The sequence below is a fragment of the Brienomyrus brachyistius genome, unplaced genomic scaffold (assembly GCF_023856365.1).
Source record: "Brienomyrus brachyistius isolate T26 unplaced genomic scaffold, BBRACH_0.4 scaffold475, whole genome shotgun sequence".
Taxonomy (NCBI): Eukaryota; Metazoa; Chordata; class Actinopteri; order Osteoglossiformes; family Mormyridae; genus Brienomyrus; species Brienomyrus brachyistius.
The window spans coordinates 77,859-88,068 of NW_026042750.1; the positions used below are offsets into that span (position 1 = coordinate 77,859).

General features: G+C 46.1%; 1 non-coding gene across 1 annotated transcript; it reads left to right on the forward strand.

The window, feature by feature from the left end:
• Nucleotides 1-9,151: 9,151 nt before the first annotated feature.
• Nucleotides 9,152-9,223, forward strand: trnad-guc (transfer RNA aspartic acid (anticodon GUC)). Its single transcript has one exon. It is a non-coding gene; the product is annotated as a tRNA-Asp (tRNA).
• The last annotated feature ends 987 nt before the right edge of the window (nt 9,224-10,210 follow it).

The following is a 10,210-nucleotide window of genomic DNA, read 5'->3' on the forward strand; positions in this document are numbered from 1 at the left end:
GCTGCTCACCACTGAACTCCTTCTCCAGGTACTCCCTGAACTTGCACCGTCCCAGAGGGTCCCTAAGGAGCTCCGTGAAGCCGAACCCCCATCGTTCCACCCGCAGCTTGGTGGGTGTCTCCACCCTGCACCAGGAGGCGTGGAAGTGAAGAGACGACAGTCACCTCTGGGGGTGTGGCCCTGAAGAGGCAGGATGGGGCGCGGTAACGCACACTCACATGTCGGCATTCAGCGTCCAGAGTGCCGTGTCATCTGTTATCCAGGGGTTGCTGGGGGGGCAGCCTTGCATCATGGGGTCATGGTTCAGGTACTGCTCGCTGAACTTAAGGAAGCTGAACACAGAAGACCAGCCATTCCCAGTTTTAGTCCTACTTTCTATAATCCTTGCAAGTCATCAAATATTCAGGTTCAATGCTGGCATATTCCAGCAAACTGGAGCTCGAAATGGTGACGAAATGATTATACGTCATTGAACCCTATAAGGAAATTCTCTTTTCATCTCCTCCATCTTGCTCTCCATAGGTGAGAGAAAGCTTGGTAGCAAAGGGCAGCTGCCCGTAGAGGCTCCCAGGAACCTGGGGGTTAAGGGCCTTGTTCAAGGACCCACAAGTGTGCTGAAGCCAGGCTTGAACCGGCGACCTTCTGATCAATATTAAGTAATTATTTGCAGTTAAATACAGTTCAATTCAGTTTAATAGTCAACCGGTTTCAATATTAGTTAGGCATCATTAATCCAGGATATGTGTGACTCTGAGATTTATGGTGAAAGATGGATGGGCAGATGGACGAAAGAACGAAATAACGAGGTTAGATTTTCACAAAGAGCAGTCCCCAGCATTTTTGTCAGAATTAACATGAAATAGATCCCCCCCCCCACCAATCAGAGGCACAGTATACAGAATACCCAGAGATATCCCCCAGTTAGGGACTAATGTGGACTGGTGTCGAACCAGTGGTCCCCCAGCTATGCTGGGACTGAGGCTGAATCACAGGTGTTGGGGGGGGGTAGGTGGGGGAGGCTGTTATCCAACCTTTCCAGGCAGATGGAGGACTTGACCCTCGAGCGGCCCAGGGATTTCCTGATGTGTTCAATCTGGTGTCGGGAGCCATGAAAAATCACACGGGGAATATAAGAGTCAGAAAAAAGGCACAGCATGGTACACATCCAAGCCCTGATAAGAGCCATGCTGTTGTACCTTTAAACAGAATTTGTCAATATCTGAGAGCCAACAAAAGAAAACGACAACACAGATGTAGATCCTTCCGAAGCAATTTTCTTATGACAGCATTCTTAAGAGCCCACTTAATCACCCTCTTTGGTTGTTCTTGGCAACCATCCCATCAGCTGAAATAGGTTCACTCTAAATTCTTTCAGGCTTACCTCTCTTTTGTAGTAGTCCGCGTTCTGTTCTGTAAAGAAGGAAGAAACAAAACCGTCTCTAAACATGATATAAGCCACATGTTTATGGGAGTTTTACTTGCGCAAAAATGTTCTGAGGGCACAAGGTTCATTGGTTCAGAGAGATAACCAATCAGACTGTAGAAGTGGTGGATACAGGCAACTAGAGGAGGGGGGGGGGTCAACCAATCAGATGTCTTGTTCCTGCCTCCTCTAGTTCCTTAGACCCACCTCCTCTACAATCTAATTGGTTATCTCTCTGAACCAATCATTTTTCCTTCTGCCCTCAGAACATTTTTGTGAGGGTAAAACTCCCACGAGCGAATCACATGCAAGGAATCAGACAGTAGGAATTCTGCTCACACTCAGCTCCTGGCTTTACTAAGCAGACATCCAGTCTAGAAACCATGAATAATATAGCACTATTACGAGTATGTATTGTGGGACTGCTGACGTACTTACGTTAGCATGGAAAACGAGAGCAGGAAGTGAGGAAGAAGTGAGACAGAAAGATGAGCACAACGAAGTGCTGTCACACTCACACACGAGCTTCCCTCGGATGCCCTCCCACCAAAAACACTGATTATCACTTCACTTCCTTGGGTAATTTGGGGGCCCAAGGCAACAGCCTATTCTGCCTATAGCTGCCATATATATATAGATATTAATATACATATTTTTTCTTCATGACTTTGATCTTATCTAGGCCCCGAGCGGCTCTCTTGTTTGCCCGGATCCGGTCCTGTGACTGACAGAGGCGATAAACAGCAGGTACTGGCATTACGGAAAAAATGTATATGCTTAATAAAAAGCTCAGACCAGCTGGACTCGGGAGTTGTGCCGGTTCCTTCGCTCAGGGCCTTGTTCTTGAACGCTGAATGTTCCCGGCTGCAGAAAATCAGAGGGTGAGAAATCCTTAGCTGAACTTCAGATGAAGAGTGAGCTCGTTTCTCTCAAGCAGACTGACGCCGGTCTAACGCTGCATTAATACCCCTTAGCACTACTGGTCACATTTCCCATGATGCCACTGGGTACAGCCCATGGCGACACTGCCCAGTAGGGGACAGTGTGACAGCTTTCCAAAAGGACCATTCGGTCCTGGAGGGCCAGTCGGTGACACAGTATCCATGATCAGGACTGGGGTACCCTGCTTTACAGAATAAACTAACCAAATGTCGATACTGAATGCAATCTGATTTAACATGGTTTCCTTAAATCCCAATTAAAGTGCTTCAGATCAGCTCAGGACTTAACAGCAGAGAGACTATTTGGCAAATTATTACGCTGCTATTTGCAATTACATCCATTATCTCTCCGCTAACATGCAGCATTAAGCCTGAGCCGCAGGAATAGAGGTCAGATAATGGATCCGGTATTCCGGAGGTGGGATCCTCTTCCAGCTCGTTTAAAAGGCCCAACAAGTGGGGGGGTGGTGGGGGGGGAGACGCAAACACAGCATGTCTGCATTTTAGCTTCAGGCCGTCTCCCAGTCCCTTCGCACTCCTCTCTCCCAGATCCAAGCATCACCAGTCTTAGCGATGCGTCTCGTGTTTCTCGGGCAAAGAGAAAGGAGGCAGGAAGCGGCCATTTTGTCATTTGCTGGTTTTAATCCCCCCCCCCCCCCCAGCTTCCCCCGTCCACCTGGCCGTACCAGAGTGCAGAGCGTCCCTGCCTTTTAAACACGAGCAGCACCTGACTGGGGGGCCCTACGCTGCGTGGTTTTTGGCTCAACTGTGTTTCCGTCTAATTGGCGTCAAAACGGTGGGTTTCATCAATGAAGGTGGTGTGTGGCTGAGCGGGTTGGCAGTCGCCGCCTATGACTGGAAGGTTGCCGGTTTAAATCCCACAGTCAGCAGAGTGACATCACCACTGGACCCCTGAGAGAAGTCCCTAAACCCCCAACTGCTCTAGTCTCAATAAAAGGTACATCTGCAAAATAAGCTGAATTTAGGATGTGATCCGCAGCTGCGTGGCTGCCATTCCCACCTCCTGATGCCGCCCCGGATGGGGATAATGGCCCACATAAACGCTGATGCTTATTAGCCCTGAGAGATGCTGCGCACCCAGCAGAAAGGGGCCCTAGTGACGGCCGGGATTAAGCCAGATACACACCACACTCTGCTCCTGTCCCACACTTTCATTCTCCACTCTCCTGTGTTATTCATGAACTCCAAATTACACTCAGCGAGGGTGCAATTGCTCATTCCCGCAGCCTGCTGTCCTGTCTGTCTTCTGAAAGCTCTCGTCCCACAGAACATAGGCTTCTTCCCAGCTAAGTAAATATTTCATGATCACACTGAAGCAGTAGTGGGTTATCAGGCCTGAAGTGATATATTCCTCCCCCACAAAGTATGCATGGAGACACTCTGTGTGTCTTACTTAACGAAGATAAAACTCCCCCCCCCCCCCGTGAATTTTGCTGAGCTCAATGCTCTGGAGATGACGGAGATCGAAAATTATACCGGAAATGTTCCATATGTCCTTACAGATGTTTCCTTTGCCTTCCTTCATTGAACAAACCCGTTGTCGTGGGAGAGAACTGCACAACCCCCCAGCTCTCTGTGGGGGAATGGGACCCTGCCTATGCCTTCCTGCCAATCCTGCCAAGTTTCCCCTGTAAGTTGAAGGATCTCCTAACAGGCCTGCATGTAGATTAATGTCATACCCAGGACAAAGCAATTGCAGGTTAAGGCCCTTGCTGAAAGGCCCAACGGAGTAGAATCACTCTGGGCATTCACAGGATTTGAACCAACAACCTTCCACTTGCTTGCACAGATCCCTAGGCCCAGAGCCACCACTCTGCCCCACAACCTCAAAAAAATCCTAGAATCGCCCCCAGCCTTAGGCGATATTCGAGCTGCCAAGGTGCATTGAGTTCAGGTTTACCCAGTGTGTGCTTTACTCTAATCACAGCATACTGGGTTTTCGCCGGGGCAGATGTAGGGAGTCAGGGGTTTCGGGGGAGGTGCTTACTGGCGGTCTGTTGACGAGCCAGTAGGCCTGTTCCTGACATTCCAGCACGATGCGGTCCGCCTTGCGCCTCTGTTTGGCTGCCCTGGTAGGAGCAGAGCAGTCGATGGAGAGTCAGAAAGCATACTGGGTAATTAGCATATAGCGGTAATCACTGAACTGCAAGGTAGGGTTTTCATTTTTCTGTTTCCTTTTTCACTTAGAAATGGATTTCCGACTCTAGTGTTTAGGCTGAGGTCTGATTTAACAGATAGGAGGGAAATTATGACCACACACCATGTTACTTTTTAATTTAGGTAACATCATCATCCTCTTAATACGAGATTTATTCATCCATTCTCATCTGTCCCCTTGTGTGCATTTATGAAATTGATTTCATAGCTCGATGCGACAGTATTCCCGGGCTGGGGTGGGGTTTACCTGAGCTGCTCCTTCGCCTGCATCACCACGAAGTCCCAGGTGTGGTTGATCCGTTTGTGCAACATGTTGTAGCTGTCCTGCGGAGACGATGTTTAAATGCGACATTGCCAGGTCGCACGGCTGGCTGCGTTGCTGCATGGGTTCACGTTATGACTCACAGGCCGAACCCCTCCCAGGATATCAGCTGGCAGTGTCGGATTCACAAACCCTCTTACTGATGAGAACCTAAAATGCGTTGACCCTGACGCAACATGGCGGCAAGTTGGTGGATGTCTATGTGCGATCCTACTATGTGCATAATTGGTGGGAGGTTTTCTTACACAAAAATGTTCTGAGGGCAGAAGGAAAAATGATTGGTTCGGATAGATAACCAATCAGATTGCAGAGGAGGCAGGACCAAGACATCTGATTGGTTGCTCCTGCCTCCTCTAGTTGCTCGGATCCACCTCATGTACAATCTAATTGGTTATCTCTCTGAACCAATCATTTTTCCTTCTACCCTCATAATATTTTGTGTAAGTAAAACTCCCATGAGCATTCAGCTATCACATGATCTCATCAAGCAATGCTTCAGACCAGCGAATAAGAATAGCATTGAAATGTACATAAATAAAAATGTTCTCTTACCTTTTCATAGTCTATCAGCTGCCCTTGCTTGGCAAGAAACTGTGTTTTTCTATTATTCTAGTAAAGGGAAGTAATGATGTAATAGGCGAGCACATGATTAATAATTGGTAATCACCGTAATCTAGCTCGGAGGCTGGCCACTGCTGAGAGCTCCAGAAGTACGGAGTCTAGCAAAAAGGAGATGCTGTCATTTGAAACTATTCAGAAGCAGCGTGACAAAGGTGCTTTGTGATTTAACATGTCAGGGACAAGGCGGGTGGAAGGCATTTTGCTACTTTAACTGGCATTGGTTCTCATACATCAGTGTTTCCCAATCCGGTCCTCGGCGACACACAGATGATCCACGTTTTTGCTCCCTCCCAGCTCCCTACCAGACAGTCTACGTTTTTGCACCCTCTCAGCTCTGGAGCCCGGACCAGATTGAGAAATACTGTCCTACACGGTAATTCCGCAGTCTCTCCAACGAATAGTTTCGATATGCGTGCCCCCCCACATGGCCACCACCCTCTCGCGCTGCCCTCCATCTGAAGAAACCGTGGTTTTAGGTTACCTGGAAGCGATACGGCGTCTCGTCGGGCCGCAGGACGAGCGTCCTGGGGTCCTTTAGGGGGTAAATGTAGCCGTGCTTCACGATCAGATTCCCCACATGAAGTGCCTCTGAAAACACACAAAGTGGTCACTCATTTCCACGTAAACTACTCAAAGCTCAAACAAATCCACTACTCGTAGCCCAGATTTAGGCATAGTAATTCTCTAAATTTTTGTCAGTGGAATACAGTAGAACACACGATAACTAGAAACTGAGTAGGCATATTATATTTTATTTTACGGTATAGCAAGTAACTGGAAAAAACGTTGACATGGTGCACAGAATAAGCCGCGGGGATGGTGCATTCCTCATCGGAACTATAATTAATTACGAGTAATTGGGACTTTCCACTTTCCGGCTGCCTCCGCGGCCATTGGCAGTCAGGCGCTCCCGGGGGTTTCAGCCCGGCGCAGCAACAGCGCTGCTAGGGGGAAGCCTAGTGTTTACAGGGAGGGGTAACTGCTTACCGGGGCAACAGGTTTTTTGCCCATTCAAGTCTGTTAATGCATCTGCCATCTACTGCCTAAAAGTCCCCTCCTTTCCATTCCGACTTCTTTTCCAATCTGGGCTGTAAATCAGGGAAATCTGCTCCCTTGCTATTTAAAACCTCATCTGCATCGCCCGGGAATTCAGGACAACAGCGTCTTGCAGAAGTGCATAATGAGGGAGACGGATAGCGATATTTCTCCAGGCATGACTGACTGCCTCTGGCTATCAGCGAAGTTTGCATCGGGACTATCAAACCGTACAGCTCAGCATGCGTAGCGGCGCGACTCGGGACTGGCCTACAGATTATTTGTACTAATAGCCTCTCAGCAGAAAGATAAATAATTCAGCAGATAAATTGACGCCAGGGGAAGAAAATCCCAAAAGCTTCAGGCGAATGGGGTGTCTATGTTATGGACAAGCTCAATTCTGACATTTATTAATTCACAGGCTCAGCAATATCAATGGAACAGAACATGCTTCTGTCAGACACGTGAATTGCATATGCTTACACATAAATGCAGCTAGGCTAATCTGTTGTATGGATGACAAATTCTATTACTTCATTTGTATTTATTATTCAAAAGACTCGTTTATTTCTGTTATTTTATTACAAAAAAAAAAAAACCTGATGACGTCTTTCGCCAGCAGGGGCGCCATCGTCGTCACGAAGGGAAAAAAACAATCGATTAACCTCACATAAGAGCACCAGGTAACGCTTCCCTACATACTTCTCGGCCCTACCTTCTTCCATGATGGAGTACTTCTGAATTAGCCACTCCACGATATCATTTCCTGGGAAGGCATAGCGAGGAAGGCATCTAGTTAGAGTCGAGAAATGCATTAAGCCGTCATAAATCAAAAACGCTGAACTCGATAAATAAATTACATAAATAAATATGAGCGCAAGGAGATCGATGACAGTCTTAATGCACAGGATTCCCGAAGACCGCCGATGTATGGGCTTTCCTGTGAAGGGCTTAAATGACCATTAGGACCCGGCCCCCGGGACACTGCACGGCCGGGTGTAAGACAACCCGGGCGGCACGAAAAATTATTTTTAAAAAGTAAAATATGTATCGTGCACCTGTCATCGCATGTGGAATCACTGTGATTAACAGTCTTTGATTCTTCATCTTTATCCCCATGTCGGGATCTTGCATCGCCACAATGACTTGTTCAATCTGGGATAAGAAGAATAGTCAAAATCGTGAAATCAAGGTGACGACAGACATAGTGAAAACGTTCAACCTAGTAATATAATAATTGCTTAATGTGTGATTTGATATGTAATCGTTATATTCATCATTAAATCACCGGAGAGACACACTCATATATTTAGGCATATATATAAGTAAACTACAAGGTTTTTCCTCTGACTATCTTAACTGCACGTCAAAGACGTTATCGGATATTCCCGACTACAGACTTTCGGTTTGATCATTTATTCGCGTTATTAATTCGGCTCCTGATTACATTAAACTAAACATGCTCAGATTGTTACAACCTTTGCTTGTCGGTTATTTTTGGGATCTTTCTGGATGGGCTCAAGGCGGGGTCTGTAAGCACAAGCAAACTGCCAGCACTTTTGTTTTACATGAAAATAGTTTGATGTCGGCCTATTGCGTTATTGTCTGGCTATAATTTGGAGGCAATATTAAACAATAGGCCCATATATTGTAAATATACATGTTGTGTTGTTTTGTTGTTATCACAAACGTATAGCCTGATCATAAATTTCATGGATACCTGGATGTTGTATGTTCCATTATATTTATGAATGAATGATTTATGTGAAGTCTGGCTTAGATTCGAGAATTAATCATATAGATTAAAAAAAGTTTTCATTTAAAACTTATCTCATATAATAAAATCCTCGTCCGAACGAACATATGTCAGAATGAAAAAACATTTAAATTATTTTTGTGATGCATCAGTATCAATAGCTACAACGTCATAACAGATATAGATATAATGCGGTTCATACTTTTGAAGTTGATGCGTATCTCCCGAAAAAAATCAACTCCAGAAGAGTCCGCGTCTGTAAATGCCTGAACTTCGGAATCGATCCTACCTTTGTTAGGCGCGGCATCTGTGTCTTGCAGCTGTTCCCTTGGATAAAGATGTTAATTGTCATGCTTACAGCATCTCGATCTCCGGCGTTTGTGAAGTTGGGATTGATGCTGTCCTGTGTTTTTTTTTTCCTTCCACACTTAAGCTCTGCTTGTTACTGCCCCATAGCGGAGCGCAAGTGAAACGGACTACCGGAGATTTGCACTGTTTTTCTGTTAGTGTGTATAATCAAAATATGACTCAGTTTGGCCAGTTAGAAAAATATGATAATAGAAAAGTATTCTTTTCCTCTCACTTTTTTTTCTTGATTTAATTACCGACTTCACGTACTTACACTGTGTCCCGTTGCACGATGTAATATTGCGAAACTATGATTTTGTGGCAGTGTTTTGTAAAGGAATTTTCCGTTTAATCATCGTCTTAGTATAAAGCTATATGGTTGTTCTGGTATCAGTGGACGTACATTATGTATTTTTTCTTCTCTTGAGCACCATGGTCATGACATGAAGCTCAGTCATTGATTACTCGCAAATGTTAGTAGTCATCCGCTGTTTATCTTGAAGATATAAAAGTAGTGCGCGTACATCTCCTCGTTAGTATAGTGGTGAGTATCCCCGCCTGTCACGCGGGAGACCGGGGTTCGATTCCCCGACGGGGAGAGTCTGCATCTCTTTGCCTCGGTCTCAAAAGGCACCAAGCTAGAACCGGCCCCGTGTTAGTGGAAACGGGGCTTGTGACTTGTACTCATGCATAATATTCTGCGGGTCGCTCAGCAGCGCAGCATATGAAACTAGACTCGGATTGTAAGTGTGTGGTTTTGATAATTGATGTATGGATGGATGGATCCTTAATAAGAGATATAAACAATAAGGTCCAGTCGCCAACTAATCATGTAAAATACGTCATAAACTCATGGTTGTTAAACCCAGAATAAAAATGAAGACGTATAACTAGGAAAGTCAACTTGCACATTTCAATTTTGGTTCGATATAATCACGTTGTCCTTAACCCTCCAGTGCAGGAGGGGACGGTAATGCGCATCGAATGTTTCCGAACCTGTGTGTGATACAACCGAGGAAGAGCCGATGACTTCGGGGGAGGAGGGGCAGGCGACTCGGAAGAAAAAGCAGCAGAACCCAATGCAGCCTGTAGCCCATTCAAAGGCCTACTGTTGGACCTCTGCTTATTTTGCAATACGTCTTTAGTACGGACTGAAAAATGTCCGATTTCGATGAGTTTGAGAAGCAGTTAAGCGAAAATCGGCAAGGTAAGTTTGGCTTTGAAGATCGGTGTATGCTCCCTGTTTTAGGGTAATAAAGTGGCCGGCGTGTCCTAGCGCCGAGGATGGTGCGGAGGGCACTTCTGCTGGTTCCGAAAAGAAAAGCGCGGCTGGGAAATCGGTGCCTTTTATCCGAGCGCTCGCCGATTCTGAAACCTGCCCGATTCTTCTTCTCCCAGCTGCCGCAGGATCCCCGAAAACTGACCGCTTTGGTAAATCAGTGACATTCTTTGCTTGGCATTGTTATAGAGATCGCTAGGCCTGCATCCATCAGTGCCCGGCGTACATAACATGGACATTTCAATGAAACGTTATTGGGGTGCACTCGATGTGAAAGCCTGCGGTTTTATTTATTTAATTATTTACC